Source organism: Neovison vison, chromosome 4, assembly GCF_020171115.1.
Source record: "Neovison vison isolate M4711 chromosome 4, ASM_NN_V1, whole genome shotgun sequence".
Taxonomy (NCBI): Eukaryota; Metazoa; Chordata; class Mammalia; order Carnivora; family Mustelidae; genus Neogale; species Neogale vison.
In genome coordinates, this window is record NC_058094.1 from 194,382,202 (window position 1) to 194,409,889 (window position 27,688).

Consider the following 27,688-nt stretch of genomic DNA (forward strand, 5'->3'; position numbering starts at 1 on the left):
ATCTGTCTGCGTGACCTCTCATTTACCTTCCCATTATGAATAATGATACAAAATTTTTTAAAAGATTTATTTATTTTTATTTTAGAGAAAGCGCAAGTACGAGCTGTGGGGAGGGACAGAGGGAGAGAGAATCCTCAAGCAGACTCTCCTCTGAGTGGGGAGTACAATGTGGGACTCAATCCCAGGACCCTGAGATCATGACCTGAGCTGAGCTCGAGTCGGCTGCTTAACCAACCATACCACCCAGGCACTCCCCCCAATACAAAATTTTAACGGCTCAATTTGTTGACACTGAAAAAATATAGTGGGGAAAACACACACACACACACACACACAACTCATACATACAATGTCCTTATCTGGCTCTTCCAGAATCAAAACAGAAAAACCTGTATTTTGTGCAAACCTGCCAATTACTGAATTTTAATTACTGCAATTTTTAACCCCCAGAGTCTTCTAACCACAAAGTCCTGTTCAGTAACAATGTGGAAACTGACTCATTATAGTAAGCTGTCTCCTGGGTACCTACTTCTTTTAACCAAGTGCATTTGCTCTGAGAGTTCTGTATGCAGCAATGAGATTGCACATTGAAAATAAAAACAAGTTCAGTGGTTATTGTTTGTATTTGTCTTTAACGAAAGCACTGCACAGATGTTGATCATCTAGGTATGACCAGCCTTATAATAAGCTCTCCGGTAAGGTTGTCCTTTGCAACCTAAGTTGCCCTAGGTTACAGGGACAGTGAAGCAGAGTGAGGATAGGAGGGAAAATAATTCTCCTGCCAACCAACTTCCAATTCCAGTCATCCCTGTCCGACAATTCAGCTCCAGGGCATGCAATTACAGTCATAACAAGTCGTTAGGCAGAGACACTGGGAAGCTATGTTGCCCCTGCAAAGTGGTGCCTGTTCTGCCTGTTTAGACACTGGGACCCCATCAGCATTGCCTGAGGAATTTCAGAGTTGATGTTCAGTAATCAGACTGCCCTGGGCACAAAGCCCGATATCACCCCTTACTAGAATCGTGTGACCTTGGGCAGGTAATCTTTCTAAGCCCCACATTGCTCTTCTAAAATATAGGGATGATAATAATAGCATCTACCTCACAAGGTTATTGTGAGAAGCAGACAAGCTAGTAATGCATTTAAAAGCACTTACCCTGGTGCCTGACAAATAGAACTATTCATTTCATAGAAGCTGAGGGACATCGCTCCAGAAGCTATTGTTGTTAAATACAATGTCCTCTAGTACATTTGTAAACTACTTTCTTTGGAAGTCAATTCATAGATGATATGTCAAATGCAATAGGGGAATATTGATTTTTTTTTTCATAGAAATTTGAAATAAGGTCTTTGATAAGGTGGAAAAAAAAAAAAGGCACGTTCTGGGGAACTCTTGATCTTGATCACCACAGCTTGAGGTTTACTTCACGGAAATGCTGTGCTTCTTGCTATGGAGAGACCACGGGCAGTCTCTTGGGCATGAAGGTCCACCAGTGGTCACCTGCTGTATGTGTGCATGTCCATATGCGAGTATGCACACAACAAACCCTATGACACTCGTCCACTGGGACTTTCCTGGCTACAGTAGAATGGTTGGTTGCAGAGGGTCAATCCAATAAACAAAGTGTGTTAAGTATCCAGAATCAAGATCAGAAAAATCCCCAAACGCCTAATGACACCAGAAGCAGCCTCTCATTCCCAACGAGCTTTCTAAGGCTGCTTCTGGCCACATTTCCCCTCATCATAGTTAGAGACGAAATGCAACAATGTGTTACAGCGGCATGCACATTGACAGCGGACAGTGTTTCCGCTGCAGGGCATGAGGAGTCTGGCCCTATCACTCACCTATGCACTTACAAAGGGAGGCCTTTTGTCTGTTGCATTTTTAATGGTCCTAAGTCATTCCATAATTTAAATGAGTCAAGAGCTTCCTCAGACGAGAATCAAGGAGGGAAGATGAGTGCCAGGAAGGGGAGGAGGGAGCTGAGAGAGAAAATGAGCAGGAGTAGCATCTCTATCTCCCTTCAGATTCGAAGGACTCACTTGGTGAAACTCTTCAGCTTCTCTGCAGCCAGCCTCTCCAGCTCAGTCAGGAACCAAAACACCCAGCAGAAGGAAGCCACAGAGACACACGACAAGAGATAAACTGAGAACATACGGTTTCCTCATATCCCTCCTCAAAGACCACCCGACCCTTCTCATACACCCAGAAGGAGCCTTACAAAGAAGCTGCCAGAATTACAATGAGAAGGACGTCGCTTGGTTGCTGGTAGCAGCTAACTATGCAGAAATGACCGGTTTTGTGTCTTTTTAAGAAAAGTGATCTGAAAAACACAAATTCTCTTTCCATCCGTCGTCCATCTTCCTTCTCCTGAATCGACCCTTTCATCCTCAGTTGAGAACCACAGAAGTGGAGCTCAACACGGAACACACGCACACATGCGGCGGACTGTCAGATCAGCTTCTGAGAGGATCACACTACCCTCACCAGCCCGGAAGGAATCAGCGCCATACCCGTTAGAAAGGTTATCTGAAAGATACAGCAGCTTCAGACATAAAATGATCTGATGACGATAAAAGGAATCAACATTTTTAAAAACTGTTTTTGAATTTAGCCAAGTCCTCAAGAGTTATGATAAGAAATGCTGAAAAGTTAGGAGCCTTACTTGGGAAGAAAAACAGACATCAAAGGGACCACAGGAGACAGACTTCTAAGTGAAGTCTCTAGGAACCCTGTCTCACAGATATCAAGTAGCACAGGAGTAACACATCACTACCTGTTAGGGAGATGCCAGAAAAACACTGCACACAAAACCTAGATACACACACACACACACACACACACAAACAGAGGTGAATCAAAGATACTTGGCATGGAAGATACCCCTTCAAGGAACATCCAAGTGCCTCAAAAAGAAGGAAGTTCTTCCAGAATCACAACATGATTTTTTTTTTTTTTAAGATTTTATTTATTTGACAGAGAGATCACCAGTAGGCAGAGAGGCAGGCAGAGAGAGAGTGAAGAAGGCTCCCTGCTGAGCAGAGAGCCTGATGTGGGGCTCAATCCCAGGACCCTGAGATCATGACCAGAGTCGAAGGCAGAGGCTTAACTCACTGAGCCACCCAGGCACCCCACAACATGAGTTTCAACTGACACACAAAGTCACCTCAAAACCCTTTCTTCCACACTCTATGAAAAACTAACTTAATTAGAAATGTGGAAATACAACTGGCAGCTCTACTGTCAAGATTTAGGAGATGAGAAGAGCTTTGTAGCAAACCCTCACAATCAGACATGTGCGGGGAAAGAGGCACCTGAATGGTGTGATGAATACTGAATGTACACTCAATCACTTTAGTATAAGCATAAAGAGTTTCCATTTAGGCTCTCCCTATTGTACGAACTTCTGGCTTGTTGTCAGCAAGCTGACAAATTGTCAATTCAGTTTGAAGTGGAGGGGGGGGGAGGACAACATCAGCTCCTTGTTCTGTAGTAACAGTAAGTCCAAAAGGCTAAAATAGAACATGACTAGAAAACAAAATTCCAAAGTAACAACTCAAAACGTGACTGCTTCCAAGTCAACCACTGGACAGTGATAAGTACCATGGATCTGTATTTCATCACGTAGACAACTGACTGTACAGAAGACAGGGTGTCCACGGAGCACAGGGCAGAGCCGCGGCAGACCCCAGCCAGGACCTCAACATGGAAAACCTCCTGGGGACCCCTGCCCTCCCGAACCACCCAACAGCCATTCAGAGACCTGGGGGCCTCAAGGAAATGGAGGCACAGCACCCCTCAACCCGTATACAAAATCCTCCCTTCCTTTTGCAAGCAGCCTTTTACTCCACACAACACCATCTGAGATCCAACAGGCAGATCAAACAGATATTCTGCTCTTTCAGGCTTGAAAGTAAGCATGAGTTGATCATGTGGAGCCCAAACACTCTGAAATGGAATCTGCATGTGCGCAGTTCAAAGCACTGGCTTTTCCTTAGAAAACTCTCAAAACACAGCACTGACGATAAAAGCACAAGCCCCAGAGTCACTCCTGGAGCGGTCTCAATTACAGGATGACAGCATCCCTCTCTGGAGCAGCTGGAGTTCCCACAGTGTCCCCCAGCACTTGGGGGCTATGCACTGCTAACACCTTGGAAGGAAGGGCTGGCATGGTGAGCTGGGTTGTGTATTACAGGACACTAAGTCCAGACTCCCAAATCAGTTACTGCTTGCCCTCTAGGAAGCTTCCCAGTGTTGATGACATGGTGCAGGTGGTTTGCCTAAAGTTGATTAAAAAATGCTTCATAGGGTGCCCGGATGCTTCAGTGATTAAGTGTCTGCCTTCAGCTTGGGTCATGATCCCAGGGTCCTGGGATGGAGCCGTGCATGGTGCTCCCTGCTCAGCGGGAGGCCTGATTCTTCCTCTCCCATGCCCCCTGCTTGTATTCCTTCTCTCGCTGTCTCTGTCAAATAAATAAAAACTCTTTAAAAAAAAAAAATGCTTCATAGTAACTACATGATTAAAAGAAAAGAATGGAAGACATTTCTTAGGAAAACGGGGAGTAGCTGCATAACTTGCACGTCAGTCTTCTTGAGCAAATGAATACTATCAAGACTGATTAGCTAAAGATAACTAACTCCAAACACTGCTGATTTCCCTCTTTTCCCGTACTGATATCACTTAACAAACTAATACAATATTTGAGATAATATTCAATGCTGGCAAGGGACTGAGGAAACAAAGACATTGGGAGGAGCCCACGATGGCACAGACTTGTGGGAAGATCATTTGTCAAGATCCATAAAAAGCTTGCACGTGCACCCCTTCTGACCCAGCAACCGTACTTCCAGGAATATACTGTACAGATATTCCCGTGTGTCATTACATGATTGCACATATTTGCATATAACAGAAACAGCTTTGAGGTGGCATTGTTTCGAATAGCGTGCTATTGGAAACCACAACAAGAGGTGTTTAAATAAATTATGATACCTTCCTACAGTATAGTAGTATGCAACTATTAAGAAGAAAAGGTAAGATATGGAAGCAATCGGAATACCCATTAAGGGATGAATGGATAGAGAAAACGTGGCATGGAAGAGTATCCTACCTTAATAAAGAAGCAAATCCTGCTATCTGTGACCACATGAGTGGACTGAGAAGATACAGTGCTAAGTAAAATGAGCCAGACACAAAGATAAATACTGCAAGATTTTACTTACATGAAAAATCTAAAAATCTAAAATCTAAATCTAAAATTGTCAAACACATAGAGCAAAGAGAACTGTGATTACCAGAGGCTAAATAGAGGGTGATGGGAAGCAGCATCATAGGGCTGACCTGGATGGACAACAGCTGTATTTGTGTCTCACTCATATAAAAAAAAAAAAAAATGTATGTCCATGTACTGCCTTATGTTAATGGGTGCACAGTGGAGTGTGGGCATGTGTACCCAAGGGGCTCCCAATGAACTGACAGAGGGCTGCCCCACAGAAGAGAATTTGGGAAAAGGGACAGGAACCTCAGTTGTCCTCCAATCACTAACTTTTTGCACCTTTTGAATTTTATACCATATGCTATCAAATAGACCTTAGAATACCCATTCTGAAGCCAGGAGACCTAACTTCGAACACCAAAGTTACATCCTTGCCCTGCATGACCTCAGACAAGTTACCTGATCTCTGTCCCTCACTTTCTTGAGCTGAAACATAGCACTCAGAGTATCTATCCCCATAGGGTTGTCATGAGACATATGAAGGGCTTAGAGCAAAGCAGACACATGGTGAGCCTCAACTTTAAGTATTACAGTTATTATTATTATATAAAATTTTTCAAATAAATAATCTTTAAAATATATTAGCTTTTTAAAAGCTAAATTTATAATGTACATGTATGGACAAATATGATGTTAAAAGTTGCAATACTTATATAATGTGATCACATTTTTTAAAAGATTTTTTTTATTTTTTTATTTTTTTAAAAGATTTTATTTATTTATTTGAAAGAGAGAGACCATGAGAGGGGAGAGGTCAGAGGGAAAAGCAGACTCCCCGCCGAGCAGGGAGCCTGATATGGGACTCGATCCTGGGACTCCAGGATCATGACCTGAGCCGAAGGCAGTTGCTTAACCAACTGAGCCACCCAGATGCCCCGAGATTTATTTATTTGAGAGAGAGAGAGAGAGGGTGTGTGTTCATGCACAAGCATGAGCATGGGGAGGACCAGAGAGAGAGGAAAAGAAGCTGACCCCCGACTGAGCGCACCTGACTCGGTCCCACAGCCCTGAGATCACAACCTGAGCCAAAATTAAGAGTCAGACGCTTAACCAACCGAGCCAACTGAGCACTCCAACGGTCACATTGTTAAAAAGACAGAACGTTAAAGAATCTGAGACTCTCCCCCAAAGCATGCTTATAAAGCATCTCCTTATAAAAAGGAGAGTGGGGGAGGTGAAGAGACACTTGAGCTTCCAACTCTACGCTCCTCTATGCTGTGAACTTGTAATCACAAACACGTGCCAACTGTATGTGTAAGAGACAAAATTTAGATCTCACAGACCACAAAAGCCTTGTTTCACTAAAACTAGAGGACCAGGGAAAGTAGTAAGTAATACCCCTTTCATCCACTGGAATGAAACAGGAAGCAAGTCAAACCAACGGGGATCAAAATGTCAGCTTTACTAGCAACCAGCCCCATACAGAACAGCATAGCTGGATGTACACATCCTGCTCACTATCAAGGCAGAACACACAAGACCTAGAACACCAGACATAGAAACACAATGAGAATGAGAATACCGAGGTGCCCTCTGCAGTTGTGCAACATGACAGCCACTGGTCTATACAATGCTCTTGTTCAAATGAGAAGAACAGCTCAGCTCCCAGCACAGAGGGCTGGGTACAGCGGAGCTCTGGCAGGCTTCCAGCCACCACTTGCTCCCTTTGTGCAGTACACAGACCACATCACTGTACACACGGCCCAGCTAACACTCCTATAATGAGTTTAAGTCACAAACATGCAGGCCTCCCACACCCACCACTGACCTCACAAATCAGAAGGCAAACTCTCTGCAGGGACAGATACCACTGGAAAGGTGGGACTGGGCCAGGCCAACCAAACACCTTCTCTCCAAGTAGCCAGCCAGTTGGCAATCTAGTGAGGAAGGGAGAGAAGCAGCAGAGAAAGGGCTGGCTGTTTCTTTAATGGAGCTCCCCCACTCAAGCACAGGAGGAGAATTAACTATTTCCTCTTAAAAAAGATGTCCTCTACTAAGGTATTATCTAGAATTGGGACAGAACAGCCATAAGACATGGAAATCAGAAAAAGCAAAAGAAATTTCAAATGAAAGTCACTTACAGAAAAGTCATTCCAGACCCTACTGAGGGCCCACAAACCAAGGCCTTGGCTTTCGTGCCTTAATTCAAAATAGCAAGCGTGCTCACCTCCTTGTTTCATCATGGGATTTTGCCTAATAAGGTTTCTCAAGGAGGATGCCATAGGCATTTGGGACAGAGGGGTCTTTCCTTCGGGAAGCCAACTAGTATTTCCAGTTGGGTCCAAAGGATGCCACTAGGGCTTCCCAATCACTCTATTAATGAAAAACACCACATTGCCAACACTCCTGGGAGTGAGGGGTGAAGGGTTCAGATAGGCTGAGAGCCACAAATCTACAATGGAATAAGATAATGCATCAACTACATACAGGAGTATTAGAATAATAATTTTTTCAGAGTAATCTAATGCAGCTCCCCAGCCACTGCGCACACACTATTAGGCTTACTTACCTTTAATTATACTTTATCGAGGCAAGTCCTTCCCCAATCCTTCCACCCACCTAACTCCTCCAATTACTTTGCCACTCTTTCCAAGTATTACCATCTCCAGGACACTCGTGCCTGCCCCGATCAAAGGAGACCTTCCTCCGTGCCCCCTGCCTCTCCCAGGACCACAGCCAGTGATCCCTTCTGTCTTCTCCACGCAGACTTGAGCTCCTTGGAATTCGCCGTTCATCTCTATACCCACAGCATGCTACACTGCCTAACACACATACCTAACACATACTTCGTGGAGGAGTGTATTTCTAAGTTTCCTGAGATCCAAAAACCCCACTCTCCCCAGTGTTGACGCATCACCTAGCACAGCAGCTGGCACAAAGGAGGAACTCCTAGATCAGAGAATATGCACAGATAGAGTCACGTGAGTGACCATCACTTGCTAAGAACTTCCGGGCAGGGTCAAGTTTTCCCAAGCCCTCCCTGCCTCCCTCCTGCATGATCAGGGGGCACTTCACATGGACAGTGCTCTCGGCCATCTCTCCACAGTGCACGACAGACTCCACCCACTGTCACACAGGAGCATCACAAAAGAAACATCTGACTTGAGGTTTAGTAAAGCATATACTCCAAAGTGTCTTTCGTTTTTCTTTGTTCCTTTTTGAGCAAAAGGCATAAGCCACTATCCACATTTTGGCAAGTTCCAGGCAGCCTAGCATGGGCCCACCTCATGAACACCTGGTTCCATGGAGATCAGCGGGTGACTCCTTCCTGACAGGGGCGCCCTGCTCTATGGTCATAGGCCTTGGTCAATGGCTCCCAGAAGCATAAGCCAGACCATTCCAGAGGGGCTTCACAAGTTTGCTCCTTCACAAACCCCTGTGTGACCCCCATAACTCCTCGTGGGGGCTCGTAGCAGGTCTTGAGAGAAGGAGTTATGGATGGTAACGCGAACAATTATTCCAACTAGAGCTGACTTCCATCCTGACCTTAAGGTCATCCATAGTAATTCTTTATGCTTGTAAAGCCCTTTATCATTTCCATGGCGTCACCAGAATGATCTCACCTGATCATGATAATTACATTGTGAATAAGCAAGTAGGTATTATTATCCCTGTTTACGGAGCAAGAAACTAAAGCTTAGCAACATTCCCGTACATAGAAAAATTTTAAATAAAACTGAGATGGGCTATAAAATGCTAAGGAATGCATAGGAAACCAGTAATACTGAACTATAGAGTAACCAGCACTCACAGCTCTAGCCATGTGGAGGCTAAGTTTGGTCTAGGGAACACAGTAACAAAGTATGAGCTGGCACACTGATATTCTCATCTACATGTGGTGGCCACCCATCGGGACCTGGTTTGGTCCACTACTCAGACATGTACTTGTACCAAGCATGGGGTAAACAGTCAAAGCCCTGCAGAGAGAGAAAATATGTATACAAAGGAACAAACTGAGACAGTCCTTCAAACAAACAGCAGAGCTGGGCTGTCTTGACCTGTCACATTTTATTTGTGCTTTGCTGACGACTTTATTCCCTGTGCCTTCGCTGTGTCATCGTTAAAATGGGAAACTAACTTCTCCTATCTACTTCTAAGATGCTAAGAGGATCAAACAGGACAAGTGAGAAGGCACTGCAAATTTTAAAAAGCCCCATATCCATGGAACAGGGTATTATTATTCTACACACAGAAAAGGTATAATTTAAGCACTGGAGTCATTTTCTGTCAGATCCAATGATGACTTCACAAGGGAGTTGGAACATGGGTCATCCTCAGTGAGCTCTCTGGGGCAAAAGTCACTTGAACTAAAAGAAAGCCTCAGTCTGACTATGATACTAACCTTACAGGATGGTGTTATCATTACATCTCCCCAGTACTGCCATAGAGACCTCCCTCTGCCCCCATCCAAAGACCTGGCAGGTCTCTATCATTGTGCATTCTGTTTTCATTAACAGCCTTTCCCACCTTATGAGTGCACTGTCCTACACTGCCTTTGCTAAATGGAATCCAGCCTTTTCTACATGATCTGACAGATGGTGATTACCACAAGGAGGAAAAGTACCTGCTATCAGGGGCTGCAGCTGAGGGAAGGGGTCACTTTGGTAGATGTGTCCATCCCAGCTGCACACTTGGGGAACCCCAACACCAGGCTCCTGGAAGCAGCCCCTGTTCAGCTGAGTCTCAGGCCAAACTGCCTTCTGATGAGCTCTGGGGCAGTGACGGGTTGACCTGGAGAACCTCGTTGGGATATCATGCACACTCTCACTTAGATCAAGGCCCCAGTCCAATGCAAAGGTTTCAAAATCACAAGCTGTCCAACCATTAGCCTTGGCTGTGTCAGTGAACAGCTTACACTCATTCATCCTAATGGAGTTGCTGGTTTCAAAAGGAGTAACATGTGCTGCAATTATAACTATGGATTTCGTCAACAACTTACCTTTAGGATAATCAATACCCCCAACTCCTCTACTATCACCAACAACCCAAACAAAATGAATTGGCAACAAAAACCCGACCAGGAGACACCGTAACCCAGTGGTAAAGGCAGTGGGGTTTGGAATGTGACAGAAAATCAGAGCTCCACAACTCATTAGCTTGAAATCTCTGGCAGGTTCTGTAACACTTCTGTGCCTCAGTTTCTCATTTGTAAAATTGGGGTGAAACAGTACCATGCAGTTGGCTTGCGCAGAGAATGAAATGTCTACACAACCCAGTCACGGTGCCTGACACAGAAATGAGTTTCAGTACCTGTCTACTACTATTCTATAAATGAGGTATTGCCTATAATAGTCTAGATCATCACAAAATATGATTGCATTAACAATTTGACATCAAATTAATATCAGTACCGATGTAGAAACAGAAATGCAAGAATCTTCCCAGTGCGCTTAATGAGACAGCCACAGAAAAACTGCAGGATTTAGACCTAAGGTTCACCAATTACGTCGTAATAGTTTTCCCCTCTGAAAATACTACAATACACAGAAAAATGCCACTAGCCCCTTTAGAGTACTGCAAGAACTCAGGAGAGTGACGGAGTTTCAGAGACCTACAGAAGATGTGACTTATTAGAGAAACAAAGGTCCCCCAGCAAAAAGCCATGGCTATCCAAAAAAAAAGAAAAAAGAAAGAAAGAAAGAAAGAAGAAAGAAAAGAAGAATCAAAAGGGGGTCCCTAATTATACATTTTTGTACACATTCATGTATTTGTTTCTCTTTTTATTTAAGATTTTAATGTGTGAGAGAGAGAAAAAGAGAGAGAAAGCATGCACATGCACACAAGCAGGGGGAAGGGCAGAGGGAGAGAGAGAAGAATCCCAAGCAGACTCTGTGGAACCTAACACAGTGTTTGATCCCATGACCCCGAGATCATGACCTGAGCCAAAACCAAGAGTCAGACCCCCAATGGACGGACCCCACCCAGGAGCCCCCATTACTCTTTTTTTTTTTTAAGTGATGTTAATGAGGTCGGGGGCGGAATTAAATGTTTTTAAAAGTTAACTATGAGATACCCCAGCATTTGTCAGTTAGTTGCCTTTTTCTTTTAAATCCTCCTTAAAATATGCAATTGTCCAAATAAATTTTAAGTATGCCAAAATATTAAGAAATTACAAAACTCAATACCAAAATAATTCATGTGTTACAACCGTAATTACTTCTATAGTTAGAAAATTATTATCCTCCTGAGAAAATCCTGGCAAAGTGCTTAAACCATTTCCCTTCTGAGGGAATTTAGGAGGAACAAATGAAAATTCAGAGTTCAATCACTTTGATGTCCCCATGCCTAAAAAGACTTTATCTCCATCAATTACCTAATGCAAATAATTTCAAAAGCCTAGGCCACGATATAATTCCCTGGCTTATGAGGTCTTCCTTCCACCTCTACCCCATTTTATTATCACACCTGTTTCTGTGGAATAGAAACGAGGGAAAGCTTTCTTCCATGTCTATGCCCTCTGCTCTTTGCAACTCTTTGTCTGATCTACTCCAGACAACCACAGCCAGAGAGGAAATGGGAAGGAGAGAAGAGAAAGGAGGGTTTGGTTTTGCTATCAGACGCCACCATTTCTCAGGTGGAAAATAAGAATGTCATGACGTGATGACATTTTGCCTGGTGTCACAATGATTAATAGTCCTAATTTTTTCCAATTAGAGAAGTAATCTCAACCAGTCAGTGGAATCCGACCAGTCTTGCACAGTGTGGCCTCTGAGTGGTATAATTTGGATGTGAAATGAGATCGAGGAGGATTCTTTTCTTTTTGACAGTTAAGTGTAATATATTTCCATCCCTGAGCTCTTTTTTCACAACTAAAAAAGAAAAAATCCTTTTCAGAAATAAATTATGTCTGAATCTGATGCCCTCAACCAATTTGTTTTCTTTGAATTGGTACAATGTGACTTGAAAATAGACAACGGGATTTAGTTTATTTATTTGAATAAGTTAATAACCCTGGCAAAAGCCTATTAGGGACAGAAAGACTTAGGGGAATAGAGTGGCTTAATGTGATATTTATCAAACACTTAACAAAAGTCACAGAACCAAACCCCACAGGGAATTGCCCAAAAGGTTTGAGATAACACATGAAAGTGTGAATGCAGTAAATGGTCTGGCACAAGCGACCACAAGAAAGAGTAAAGGTCTCACTTCACCTTCAGTTACCTAAACACAAAGTGAAACACTTCAGAAATAGAATACTCCAGTCAGCTCCACTGGCATCTAGTCAGAGTCCCCAAGGAAATCTCGAACTTAAAACGGAATTCTAGAATTTCAAGGAATACTGGAAATCCCTCCATCCAAGCCTCACTTTACATGAGACCTTAAGAAGTCCCTAAGAGATAAACACCCTCATACAGTTCATACAGTTACTATGAAAGCACCAAAATTAGAACCCTAGGCTCCTGCTCTCATAAACTCCCATGAGCCCTCTGAATTAGGTTCTTGACACTATGATGGTATCAAACAAATGCTTTTTTCAGACACGAAAGCTTTACTGCATCAATATAAATGGCGCAAACTGTATCTCATGGCAATTGCAGTAATTCCATGATAATTCTTTCCCCCCAAGCCAGAAGACTTCTCCAATGCCAATGAAAGCAGGAAGATGTCAGCTCATCAACAGAATTCGGACAGTAATTTCAAAGCCTGCGGTAAGAGAAATTTAGCTGCGGTAATCTAGTCTCCTTCCAAGGCATTCTGCCAAGTCAGTGGTTTTCAAACTTGGGTTTTCACAGTCAAGTTTTTGTTTTTGTTTTTTTCAATGAATTCTTGGCTAGAACCCCAACATATAAAGCCAATAAAAACAGCATTTTACCCTAATAAATTTGTTTTATATTTTCAAAATTTTATCTGCACAATATCAATTAAGAACAAGGATCAGGGTTCCTGTTAGCTCTTATCATACTACTTACTACGCAAATCGGAAAGAGAGTATCCCTTCTTGTCAGAGGCAACATTCCCAAACCCAGCCACCTTGTGCAGAACACAACCTGCATTTGCACAAACGGGGCATGACAGGTGGCTTCTAATAAAATGTTCTCATGAATAAGGCTGATCTCGCGAAAAAAAAAAAAAAAAAAAAAAAAAAGATGAGAGAGAGAAAGAAAACCTGGGGCACCTGGGTGACCGACACTGGATTTGATCAGGTCCTGATCTCAGGGTTGTGAGACTGAACCTGAACCCAGCATAGGCTCTGAGCTCAGGGGGGAGTCTGCTTCCCTTCTCCCTCTCCCTTTGCTCCTCCCCCTGTGCGTGCTCTCTCTCTCTCTCTCTTTCTAAAAATAAATAAATTTTTTAAAAATGAGAAACTATGAATGACAAGTGTCGTGTATCTCTTCAGCATGTCATAGATCTCTGTATTTTTTGGTTACAGTACAGTGAAAGGGCTGTTTCTCACCAAAGGCTAAGTGCATACTGGGTAGCGGTTTTGGGGGGATTTTTTGTCTGTTGATAAGTGCCTTGCAATCTTAGGATACTTTTACTCTGAAAAAGCAGCAGCATGAAACTTCTGTTGCGAAGCTGAATCACTGACAAGTCAGGAAAAGAAAAAAATGAGAAAGAAGCACTAAAATGTTTAAACAGACTTTTACCTGTAGAGAACAAACTGGTCAACTAGAGGGGAGGTGGATGGGGGGGGGTGGGGTGGGGAGCAGGTGATGGGGATTAAGGAGCGCCCTTGCCTCCTGACCCCACAGGCTAAATCTGGAAGTGCTGAATCAATATACAGCACACCTGAACTCACATTTCGCTATATGCTAACTAACCCGAATTAAAATAAAAACTTTAAAAAAATGTCTAAGATACAGTGTTAGCCAAAGATACAGTGTTAGCCAGAAGACTTTCTACAATTGCTGATCACGTGGTGGCCAGACCATGTGACAAACAGATGTGCCCCAGCATCGTCCGGCATGTGAACAGAGTCAGGCAGCCAGCCACGTGCTGTTGTGGAGACTTGACTTGCGAACAGTCCTTTAACAATTGAGACCTACCCACAGAGACTCAGAATCTATTTTATTTTTCATAGTATAAATCATATTATAAAGTATGTACTAAATAGTATACTAACCACAGGGGATACAACAGAAAAAAAATCCAGCCCTGTCTTCACAGACTTAAGTGCTTAGCAGTGGATCTTGTCACAAAAGAGCACTCACACCTTTTTTGTTTTTATTCTCTATGTGGATTTTTTTTAATGCCAATTTTATATGGGCACAAAACAAACAGAACAGTGCTGTATGTTTCAGAATTTATGTAGGTAGTTTCCTAGACTCTCAACAAATTCTGTCACTTCTCTGACAAATATCTGTCTTCCCCCGGACTAACACTGGCGGATGTTGGGGGCATTTCCCCCGCCAGTCTACTCGCTTCATCTTCTCAGAGGCTGGTTTATACTTTCTAAGAACCTGGTACAGAAACCTAACAAACCTAACAACACACTAAGCCTAGAGATCTCCCCTTCTTCCAAGGACCCATTTACTCTGGTCTGAAGGTTCAGACCCCCCTCCCCAATTTATATACTGAAATCCTAATGCCCAGTGTGATGGTATTAGGAAGTGGGGCATTTGGGAGATGTTTAGGTCACAGGGGTAAAGCCTCATGAATGGGATTGATGCTCTTACAAAAGAGACCCCAAAGAGCTCCACAGGTCCTTCCTGCAAGAAGTCCGCAGTCCAGAAGAATGTCTCCCCAGAACCTAACCATGCCGGCACCAAATCTCTGTGGATTATAAAGCTACCTCATCTGTGGTATTTTGCTACAGCAACCTGAATGGACTAAGACCATTTGTTCACTGATTCACCACTTCCTGGGCCTACTCAAAGCTAGTTCTGTATTTATCATCCAGGGAAATCGAAGCTGAAGAGCACAGCATCTCCGGCTTCAAAGGCTTCATGAGCCCATAGCAATGGCAGACAGTGTCAAACGGCAGTAAGAAGGGTCCTAAGAGAGGCAGCTGCAGGCACAATGAGGAACGGGGGACAAGTTTTCATTTCTGGAAGCAGTCAGAAATGGAAGCTCTTAAAGACACCACAGTTAGGCTTCCCAAGTAAAGAAGGGGAAAGAGGGTGGTCAAGGAAGGCAGAGTTCCAGCAAGGAAAGAGACCCGGAATCTGAGAAAAGGTAAGGGGTTCCCTAGGATGGAGCCCAGGGTATGGGAGAAAGAACCATCTGACACTAGACCGGACTGCAGATGGAAGCCAATTTAAGAAGGGCCTTGTAAGCCATGAAAGGACTCTACCCTAACTGCAAAGGAAACACCACAGGTATTGTTTCTCCAGATGCACACCACCAAACAAAAATTCACTTTGCAAAAACACATCACTTGCACTCTAATGCAGAGCATGTTCTCGAGAAAGAAGAGACCACGTAGGAGACATATTAAGAAGGTACTGCAGTAATTTAAATAAGGGGTACCTCTCCAGCACACCAAGGCTGTGTAAGGCACCAGCTCACTTGCTCTGCACCATGAGGCTGGGGCAGAGTGAGATGCCCACGTCCATGAGAAGCTAGAGCTACCAGCATCAGCCTCACAGATGAAGGCTTCCGTGGTTCTGATCATCAATGCTGATGCTCCCTTCCTTTTACCTCTCCTTCTTCTAGTCCCCAGACACACACCCCTGCTCACTGAGAACTTGGGGTCTTACTCCACGGTTTCTCCTTGTTGCTGGTCAGGATTGGCTAAGGTCCACCCTCATTCATGGATACACACTTCTTTTCCTTCTGGTTACACAGCATGGTCTCACCCTTGCCTCTCAAACCCCCTTCCCCACACCCTTCTGGCACCATCAACTCCTGACCCATCGGGTGGTCTCTCCAGTACCACTGTGCTGTATCCCACTCTCCACCTACAGGCAGACGGCACACCGTGCGGCTGACCACCGCCACCAGAAACCATTGCTAGAACAAAAGGACAAGGTTGGTACAGGTTTCCCCTGCTATCCTAAAGTAGAGCAATCCTATGAAAACTTTCATAAGAAAGTTCATAAGAAAATGCGTAAGACAGGGGCGCCTGGGTGGCTCAGTGGGTTAAGCCGCTGCCTTCGGCTCAGGTCATGATCTCAGGGTCCTGGGATCGAGTCCTGCATCGGGCTCTCTGCTCAGCAGGGAGCCTGCTTCCCTCTCTCTCTGCCTGCCTCTCCATCTACCTGTGATTTCTCTCTGTCAAATAAATAAATAAAATCTTAAAAAAAAAAAAAAGAAAATGCTTAAGACAAAGAATCAATTACTATTAATTTACATGGAAAAATTTGCAAGCATTCCCAGACTCAAAAAAAATAACCTCTCTTCAGCCTTTTCTGATAGGCGGCTTGATGCTGAGAGGCTGAATGTGGTTCCAGGGGAAGCGCTTAGTGGCGCCACGCTCCAAGAGCTCTCTGCAAAACAGATGCTGAAGGGTATTTTTACTTTCTGCCCCCCCCCCTTTTTTTTTTGTAAAAACAACAATCCTCTTTGGATACTCTGCAAAAACAGGTACTACTTTAGGTCTGTCATAAAAGGGTAGTGGTGTAGGGCGAACTTTTGCAAAGTAGGGGATACCCATACTTACTGCACAGACTTCTAGTATTAACACCAGCATCTCATTGAAAAAGTCAAGAATGGTGACCAATGTCTTCACCACTGTCCATGGAACCCCAAAGCCTGGGGCTAGGTCCCCAGACTTGCTGTAGGCCTGACTGTGTGCACAGAAGATGGTGGTACCATGAAGGGGCTTCAGGCTCCAGACTTGGACAGTGTGTCCAAATCTCACCTCTGCCACGTACCAGCTGGGTCACCTTGAACAAATCACTCATTCTTTCCAGACTGGAGCTAAGGCTTCATTGTGTTTGCATGGGACCAATCCCACAGGCATACAAACATTCCATCTTTTAAGTTTCTCCTCTGCTTACCCACTCTTACTTACACATTTACTATGGTTTTTATTTGTTGCTCCAAAATGTTCTTGAAGCGAGAAATACTGGCTCTATCTTTCTTCCTCTGCCCAATCTTAGAAGGAAACTACAAGAAAGAGCAAACCATTTTCTAAGGTACTTAACAGGGTGAGGTGATAGGGTTGTGCTGGGGGGACGGGGTAAGGGGACATGGTGGGTGGGACATGGAAAATGCCCAGTAGGAAGAGGAAAAGGTTTTCCAGCTATTTAAAGTACAACATGGCTCAGGTGTTTATATTGGACAATCCTGGCAGCTGGTGACTCACTTCTATGCAGAGTATCTCAAACTGAAACTCCTATTCTTTTATACAAGTTCTGAGTTTTCCAGGATATGAGACACTCCCTCCACAGGGCTGTTTCCTCAGGCTCACAAGTGAATAATACCACCATCCCAAGTCCTTATCTGCATTTTAAAGTTTGAGGGGAAATAACTGTCTTAACCTTCACACTGATTTCTCTGTTTATGCATTGTCTTACTGAATTTTTTTTTGGGGGGGGAACCTTACTGAATTTTTAAAAAATAGATCACACGTACTTTGAATAAATGTATAAATTAAGTGAGATTAAAAATATGATACATGTCTCAATTTATTACTTGTTCATGGATCCAGATCTATACCTCCTTATATGCTCCACCAAGCTAGCACACTGCCTTATACCTAGCAGACATTCTCAATAAATAATCATCCAACGTAAGTCATCAATGAGTCACAGGATACTCCTTTATAGTTACCATTAAGGAAAACAAAATAGGTAGCAAGTGAATTCTTAGAGGGATGTACTACCAGCTAACAGGAAAAACATATTTAAGGACAGAAAATGGGGGGAAGGGGAATTTCCCCAAATATTGCTTTATTCACGTTAGGGAGCTGGCATTCAACACCCAAGCCAGCCTGTCTTTCTTTTTTTTCTTTTTTTCTTTCTTTCAAGATTTTATTCGTTTGTTTGAGAGAGAGGGACAGAGAGAGCACAAGCAAGGGGAGAGGCAGAGGGAGAAGCAGACTCCCTCCCAGGCTGGGAACCTCACAAGGGGCTCGATCCCAGGACCTGGAGATCATGACCTGAGCAAAGGCAGATGCTTAACCATCTGAACCACCCAGGCCTTTCAAAAACAAAGGATACCAAAGTGATGTCTCCAACCAAATTTCCGTATAATAAACGGCATCTACCTGTTCAAATGCTAGCCTCAATAGTCAGACCTATCACCTCAAGTTCTTTATAAGTAATTACAACAGGAAGAAAAGAAGCATCTCAAGATCCTACTTCTCCAGATGCTTTCTAGTTGGAAGCTTTGCTGGCATCCAAAGTGGTTTGATCCCTTAAGACAATGTAAGCACCTTTGCAAAACTGCCATTATTCAAATAAACATAAGCCCAGAGCAGATAATCATCATCAAACAGTCTGACTCAGCTAACTCCATTTTCTGTGGGTGGGCTAGGGGGCTCAGACTTCAGCCAGGATAAGGATCTACACTGACTACATCTGTCACACTGAGGTCCAGGATTCAGCTTCTATTCCCTTTGTCCCTGTTCTTAGTACCCAAAACTGTTTAGATCCATTGTGTTAGCTCAGGCTGCCATAGCAAAACACTATAGATGAGGTGGTTTAAGTGACAGAAACTTATTTTCACAATGTTCTGGGGACTAGGAGTGTAAGAACAAGGGCCAACAGGATCAGTTTCTGGCCAGAGACCTCTCCCTGGCTGGTGGTTGGCTGCGCCTCACTGTGTCCTCAAACACTAAGACATGCATGTGCGCGGACGCGGAGAGCAAGCAAACTCTCTAGGGTTTCTTCTTAAGAGAACGCTAATCCTATCCAATCAGCGCCCCACCTTTGTGCTCTTGTTTTTGTTATTTCTTACCTCTTTACTCCAATTATAGCCTTGCTGGGGGTAGGAGCTTCCATATGAATTTGAGGGGTGGGGACATATAAACATTCAGTCTGTAACAGCCATGAATAAGAAATTATTCCCAATTGCTAACTAAAACCTTTTTGACTGGTTGACTCTGTGGATGAATTTCTCTTGCATAAATGATCCCAGGGCCCACTGAGTTCACAGAACACGGGAAAGTGAGCAGTGACACCTACATTCAAAGTTCTCTAAATGAATACATCATGGAGAGAACAGCATTTTTATCTTAGGTGAGTTCGTCTGAAGCTCTTTTTCAAAGAAGGATTAGGGCTCTTTTTCAAAGAGTTCTACCTCAAGGTCATCTGAAAGCACAAATTCACTGGGGCTGAGGAAGCATGAACAGGGCAGAGCCATCACAATAATCTAGACGGTACACCAAGGAAAGCCACTCTGAAACTCTGGAACAGATTACTTCCTAGACATAAATGACAAAGTAAATTCAGGCATTTCAGACTCAGATTCCATCAGTCTAACCTCTAATCCTGGTCAGTTTATAGAAGAGAATAGTTTATTTCTAATTGTAAAAGAAATGGAAGTTAATTTGGAAACTATTAAAAGTACTGAAGGCAAAACAAACCGCCATTTCTCAACTGAAACAATTGGTTATAACAACACAGCAACTTTTGTAATTTTGTATCCCCATTCTTCACTTAAGCACTTTCCCATTTCAACATTCATCACTGTATTTTTAACATAAGTTATACCTACTGTTCTAACATGGAGCCAAGAATGCAAATATTTGGTTGTCTGAATCAATTTCTATAAATTACAGCTAGGAGTATTCAGTGAAAATTAATACAAATACAATTCTCCTTTTAAAAAAAAAAAGGCAAATTGAAGAAACAACAAACTTTTACTATGTGTGTAATTTTGTAGGAATACCCCTATCTTTTGTTAGTGTTTATTATCCAGATTTCTGGAGAAAAATCTCAACAATTTCTTCTATCTTCATTCATTCTATAACCACCCATTCCTGTTTGAATTTTCATGTTCTTTGAGAGCCTAGGTAACCTCTTAGGCTTGCCATCATGGAAGCTCTACCACCAACAGACTCTTCAACCAACTTTGGACACCTCAGGAGAATTACCAATAGGCTCTCTCCTCTCCCCAGGACCCAGGTGAGGGCCATTTTTGGTTGCCTCACATACACACATGCCCATGTTACTGAACATGTTTACCTACAATGACCAGTGACAGACAAGATACTTTATTCTGGAGAAAAGAAAAAGAAATAGAACCCAATCTCTACATTTCTGCTTAAAGATTTCAAGGAGACATTTTGAGGTTAATGTCCAACTAATACTTATAAAAATAAATAAATTGCTTGGTTTATGAAAATGATTCACAACTTGGCGGAGGAATGGTTATCCAATTCATCAAGAGAAAGACTTGCTAACTTCATATTCAGAAGAAACCCCACCAGCCTCCTCTTCCTGGCACACCCACCTCGGACATGAATAGGGGTGGGTAATACACATATGTACTTGCAATTTCCAACAGCCTCCCCATGTGAATGTCATGCTTTCCCTTCTTCCTCCCCAGCTGAGAAACAGTCATGTTTTAGTTTATTACTAAGTGACACATGCCTGTTTCCAGATTTAGTAGCTCTCCTTCCTTTTAGGGACACAAATGTGACCACTGGTTCTGAAACTCCCTGCAGTGCTTTGAACATGGCTGAAAATAAAAGTACGTACTGAGTCCCCCTTACAGGCCTTCCTTCAAAATCTGGTTGATGTGCACAGCTCTGAGCCAAGTTCCCAGCTATAAGCCATCATGTTCCATGTGCCATGGTTTTTGGCAATGCAGGTGACTCATCTTTTATCCCACTACTCGTCACCAAGAGACTGCAGGCGAAACTACAATACCCAACATGCTTTGTTACTACAGCCCTTCAAGGGCACCCATGAAATCGCTTTTCTTATAGAGACCCCCGTATACTTCTCAAAGACAGAGTGGCATAGACTCCTTGCTACCCACCCCCCGACCCCCTTCCCATCCCAGTTGTTTCTGGAAATGGTTATCTCTCAATGGAAATATAAAGATGAGGTGGAAAGAGAAGGCCCATAGATGCCTCAGGCAGGAAAGGAAACACTCCAAGTTGAAAGGACTAACCTGACCTCTAAGCTGGTGACAGGCGGAGAGATGATAGGCCTTCTGCCCAGGTCACTGAAGCTGCTCTTCTTTGTGAAGGAAAGCAGAAAGAAACCACCAATGGGTTTCCTTAATCCAATTCCACCTGCCTTGGGAAAATTACTCCCAAACTGCGGCAACAGGCCTTACGTCAGACTTGATTTTTAATATTATCAATGTTTGCCTCTTTATGTGCATTTATGGATATTTCAGTGGGAAGTTATGACAGTGTACATTAGGGGAAGGGAGCCCAATGCCATCTTAAGCTGGAATCCCTTACTTCAAATGACATAATTTTCAGGAGGGCAGTAGTATAACTTAATGAAGTCTAAAGTTGACCTTGTGGTTCCTAAGAGGTATTATCTATTTAACACACACACACACACACACATAAAATCTGTATGTACTAATACACTGCTTTGGATATCTGAGGATTTTCCCATTTTTAGATATGTGTATGCACATACATGCTGTCTGAGGGATGTATAAATCTTGCTTATTAAAATATTTGTTCATTCTGTTTTTCAACATCCTGTCGGTGAAATCTCACAAACATGCACAATCTGGCATGAGATACTTGCTTGGGAGAGAACTGTCACAGAAATAGAGGCAACTGATGCCTTAGCCAGGCAAGGCACTAATGGGAAGCAAGAAAAGACCATAAAAATTTAGTTTACTACCTATTCTACCTGGACAGGTAATATTTCTTCCTTTAGAGTACCCTGTTCCCATATTAATAAAGTGCTCCAAGATGACTGCTCTTTAGCAATTTACGGCCTGTCGCTTTAAAATTTAGAGTGAGCAAGCAGACTACGTAATCAAAGTCAATACAATGAATAAAGTCTTATCTGGGTCAACCACTTCAATCATCACACATAAACCAAAAATCTCTGTAACCACACTCTCTTCTCCAAAGCCTCCCTCCTTTGCTCCTGGCTGACTACCTACCAGCTACGGCCACCTGAACATTGGACAGGTATGGTAAAATCAAGGTGGCCAAAGGAAACTCAATCTTACACCAGAAACCTGCCACGCCTACAAAAATGTCTCATATGTTTTACCCTTTGTTGCAGCCAGAAACCAGAGAAACACCCTAAACTTCTTCCTTTCCCAAACTCCTCATATCCAATCACAAAGCCTTGTTGCTTCCCATCTTCTAACCACCTCAGATCCGTCCGGATTTTACCATACAAGGTTTGCTAACCTGGTTCCAGCACTCTCTCAAGTCATCTACTGCAAGAATCTCTCTTTTCTCATTTTTAAGCCACCCCCCCTCCTCCACAAGCAAGAATATGTGTGCTTTTAAGTTTCATACTGCTCATATTTCCAACAAAGCGAGTTTTTTAAAAAAGAATTTGCTGATAATCTCCATGATGTAGCAGAAAGAATTATTCTCATCTGTGCATTAACTGCATCTTCTCTATATGCTGTACCTTCTACAGTTTCAGTCATAGGCGAGGGGTGCCTGGGTGGCTCAGGGGTTTAAGAGGCAACTCTTGATTTCAGCTCAGGTCATGATCTCAGGATAGTAGGATCAAGCTCCATGTTGGGCTCTGTGCTGGGCATGAAGCCTGCTTAAGATTCTCTCCCCCTACACCCCTCTGCCCCGTGTGCATGCTCTCTTAAAAAAAAAAAAAAAAGACAAATTAAGGCATCAAGGTGCCTTAAAAAAATAGTTATATAACCTGCATTGTTTCTTCCAATAATAATCAGCAAGCAACATGAGAAAAAGCAAAAAATGATGATGGGTAGGAATGCTATAACTGACAATATAGCTCAGTAGGTTTACTGTCTTTATTCTTGTTACAGGGGCCAGAGATCATCCTCAAAGGAAATCACATAGAAAACATCCAAAATTGGTCACTAAGTAGTGCATACCAATCCTTGTCAAAAAGATCCTAGTTGGAAGACACACATGAACCTGAAGAAACAACTTATACAATGCATGTGATGACTTTAGATATTTGTTTTATCTATAATAAGAAATAGTACATACAGAGATAGATTTTTACAACACTGAAGGAAAAAAGTTATGTATGGTTACTAAATTCTAAGTCAAAAATAAACACAAACATCTAACTGTTTAAAAAATCAAAACAAAAGGAAAAAAAAAAAAAACAATGTCACAAATGAACTTGACCAGAAACCCAAAAAAGTCTAGTTCCAGTCCTTCCTTAGGAAGGACTTTTCAAACTGTGCTTTCAAAAGTACTTTTCAAACTGTGAGTCAGGATGCACTAAGAAGTCATTAGGTTGGGGCGCCTGGGTGGCTCAGTTGGTTAAGCCGCTGCCTTCGGCTCAGGTCATGATTCCAGCATCCTGGGATCGAGTCCCACATTGTGCTCCTTGCTCAGCGGGAGCCTGCTTCTCTGTCTGCCTCTGCCTGCCACTCTGTCTACCTGTGCTTACTCTGACAAATAAATAAATAAAATCTTAAAAAAAAAAAAAAAGAAGTCATTAGGTCAAGTTAGCATAAACTTTTTTTTTTATGATAAAGAATAGAAGATCACACAGAATATGAGCACATATTGTTGTATTCTTATGCGTGTGGGCTTGTGCTGATGGTATTTGTGTATACACATCAAATGAGGAAAGTAAATGTATTTCCTATTATGAATGATATTATGGATGAATTGGATAAATCTATTTCCTATTCAATGTATTTCCTAGCCAAGATTAAAAGTCACTGACGTTAAGTCACTTAATCTCTTATGAAGTTGCTTCTTCATCCCCATTCTATTTCAGAGAGTATACCCAAATAAAATAACTTCATAGTATTTTCTTCAGCTATAAAACATTGTATTAATATGTTACGGTTATAGCATTTTGGTTGGGATTCTTTAGAGTGTAATGTTTCCCTGCCATGTATGCTCACAGCACGAAGTCTTTATGCTAGAAATTTGGACATCCTGAATCAAAGATAATTCTGAAAATGTAGTCTCCAAAAGAGTAAAGCTGGAGACAGGAAAGCCTAATGTTTCTCAAAATTTGTAAATCTCCTTCACAGGAAACCAACCACACTGCCTCCAGGAAAAAATGACAAAACAAATAAACAAAAAACAACACTAAAGAGGAAGGGTACTATCTCTGTGTTTCTAGTGCCTCGTGAAAGAATCCTCCTCCCTTAGGAGAATGGCCAAAAGAGGGAAACATGTTTAGAGGCTATTCCCCTAAGAGAGGAACTCAAGAACATCAGCTGCCATTCTGCACAGCCCTTCAGTGGCACTTTTTTTTTTCCCAAAGATTTTATTTATTTTATTTATTTATTTGACAGAGAAAGAGAGATCAAAAGTAGGCAGAGAGGCAGGCAGAGACAGAGAGGGGGAAGCAGGCTCCCTGCTGAGCAGAGAGCCCAATCCCAAGACCCTGACACAATGACCTGAGCAGAAGGCTTAACCCAATGGGCCACCCAGGCGCTCAGCTTCAGTGATGCTTTGCCTGGAGATATAAATCACTCCTCTTTGCTTCCTGTTTAAAGTGAAGAATCCTGTGCCAGGCTCTAAGTGCCACAAATAATTTCAGGCAGCACATCACTATTTAGCTATACATGTTATCTGGACACATGGTACCACAAATAGGAAACATTTCAAGAAACTAGTAGCTAAAAAACTGAAAAACAGGTAAGAGGACAGACACACTCGCTCATAACTCTCCCACACAGGCTACCATTAAAGCACACTTTTTCAAAGAAAAGATATCCTAAAGATCCTATAGAATACAGGAAGGCTCGTGAATTTTTTGCACTGACCAATCCAGTATATAACCTCCCTCTAAGCTCACACATGTTAAACATCTGGCTGGGGTTGAGAGGCACACAGTTTGCAGCCCAGTAAGGTGCTCTGGCTCACCTGGGAAGCCTGTGCATACATGGATACTGAACAAATGAATACAGAAATGTTTCTTCAATAGTCATAATGTAACTTTCTCTGTGACTAATTCCCATCCCTTGGAAGGATGGAAGGGAGGTATGACTGATGAGGGCATGCAGGAAGCAGATAGTGATCCTAAGGAAATGTGCAAGGGGGGGTGTCTATCAAGAATGCTTTTGTCACTGCCCAAGAAGCTCCTCCTAGAGAAAGAGAATCAAACAGATTGAAATGAGTAACTATCACCTGGGTTCTGGCAGCCTGCCAGGTAGCTTTTGCTTACCTTTGATGTTAGTTAAAAAACCATGTGGTATGGTCAAAACAAGTGTCTTTCCTGTAACAATCTCTACACCATGGAGGTATTTTTCTAACCAAAAGACGCATTTGTTTGGAAGAACTCTCAAGAATTAATACTGGGAAGGACTTTGGATATCATTTGTCCCAAAGGCGGGCACTCAGAAAGGTTAAATGACTTACCTAAGGTCACACTGCTGGCAGCAGTGTCTAGCCTACGACCAAGAGCTAACCAGAATTTCCCAAGATAAAATATGTCTATCATTGTGCCTAGTAATATAGTTTTAAAGAGACAAGTTCCACTATCCCTCAGGACTATAGCTTTATCACTATACCTTCTAATTCTCTAGAATCAGAACACTTAGGTCTATAAGTATACATTATTTTAAGACCACCCATCAATTGGATCAAGAGTGTCCATATGTCAGGTTTGAAAAGGAATTTCTATCTGATACATCTTACTATAGGTATGAAATTTAATTTTATCCATATTAACAATGTTGTTTGAAACTAAAACAGAAATATATAAAGACATATAATTATCTCATATATAATTGATGATGGCTAAGAAGTATCATTGGAAAAATATACAATGTGCAGTAAAACTTCAGTTATTACAAGTTACAAGACTAATTTATTTCAAAGAATGAGGAACTGAATTACTACTACACCTGATAACAACCAAACATTTTTGCCCGTAAAATATCTCTTCCTTAGTATTTATAAGAACTAGATGAGAAAAGCACATGTATTTTTTTAAACCAAGGTTAAAAAAAAAAAAACCAAACCTTGCAGCATAGATAGCTGCAAATAGTGCTCTCCATGGTGAGAAATAAAGTCTACACTTAAGTATCCTAGCAAAATTTTCACCACAGACACATGCACACACACACATACACAAAATGCACACGCCTAACAGATGGATTCTAAAGAACAGCTAAGCATTTCATAAGCCAAATGCTCAAAAATTAATGATAAAAGATTAACATTCCTGTATGTGTGATACTGTATAAATGAGCAGACCCCTCTCTATCCTCACCTTCAACTCAACCTCCTTTTCCCAACGCTGTGCTCACCCTTCCATCTCCCCCTTCTCTGCAACCAAATCACAACCACCCAAAAGCAAGGTGTTTGCTGCAGCCCAAAACACTTGACCGATAATATCCGGTTTGCCATTCCAGGAAATCCCAGAGTGTGTTTTAAGCCTCTGCGCAAGGCTTATAAAGAAAGGAGAGAGAAAAACTAATCAATACCAGCACCCAGCTGTGACTTGGCACGTAAAGAAATCAAGAAAATAAATCCCATCCATAATCTGTATAATTTAACACTTGGAAGAAAGCAACATCTGGGATCGACTCCAAGCGGGACAGTGTTGCTGGATGGATCTGTGCTTCCTGCACTGAGTGTTAAACCCAGTGAGTGACAAGGGGGACACTCCAGTCCCTCACCATTTCAGCAAAGGCAGTATCTTTTCCTAGCAAGGGTTAATCTACCCAAAAAGGGAGTGGGAGTAGGGGACAGAAGGAAAATTATAACCACCAACATCTACTCTTTGCCAGTACAGTGCCTGGCAAAGGTTCCTCTCCCCACTTTGAAGAGAGGGAAAACTGGAACCCCTTTCCAAAGGTGGGTCTAGGACAAACTATTGTCTTGCTGAACGGCCACAGTCAGAATGAAAGCTAATGAAAATACAGGAATGACTTTGTTTAATCATACAGTCCTTTCAGTGGACTCCAAATTCCTATCCCCATGGGAAGTTAAAAAAAAAAAAAAAAATCCCCTATGACTACGATTCCCTGGAAAGGTTTGCCAGATTTTTTTAATTACAGGAAAATTAATTTAGAACATAAGCAGATACCTACACATTGTCTAAATCACTAGCTCTGTACCCAAATTAAAAAAAAAAAAAAAAGTACAGCAATCAGCAGGACGAGGCATTATAGGAAATAAAGATTGTTAGTAAAACCCAAAACGCTTCCAGCCTGTTAAACCTTCTGAGAGGTTATAATTGCATTTGGCCGCTGCAGGCTTGTCAGAAAGCCTGGCTTCTTAATAGCCACAACCCTAAAAGGACTAACTGTCAAGGGGAGACCCAGCTGAAATCAAACAACAAAAAAGGGAACTGTAATCAGCCTGAAATGGGAGGAGGGAAAGGAAGGGAGACTCCTGTATTCATCAGTCAACATTAATGTCCTTTGTTGTTCACCTTTGCACAGAACCGCGAGCGCTACCCTGTTCCTTTTCTTTCGAACGCCAGTGTCAGAGTAGTCCTTTCCTAAAATCTGT

At 42.4% G+C, this 27,688-nt stretch overlaps 1 protein-coding gene across 4 annotated transcripts in view; it reads right to left on the reverse strand.

Annotated features, from left to right (window-relative positions):
• Nucleotides 1-27,688, reverse strand: part of DOCK4 (dedicator of cytokinesis 4) — a 430,453-nt gene that overhangs the window by 401,680 nt on the left and 1,085 nt on the right. The window lies entirely within an intron of this gene.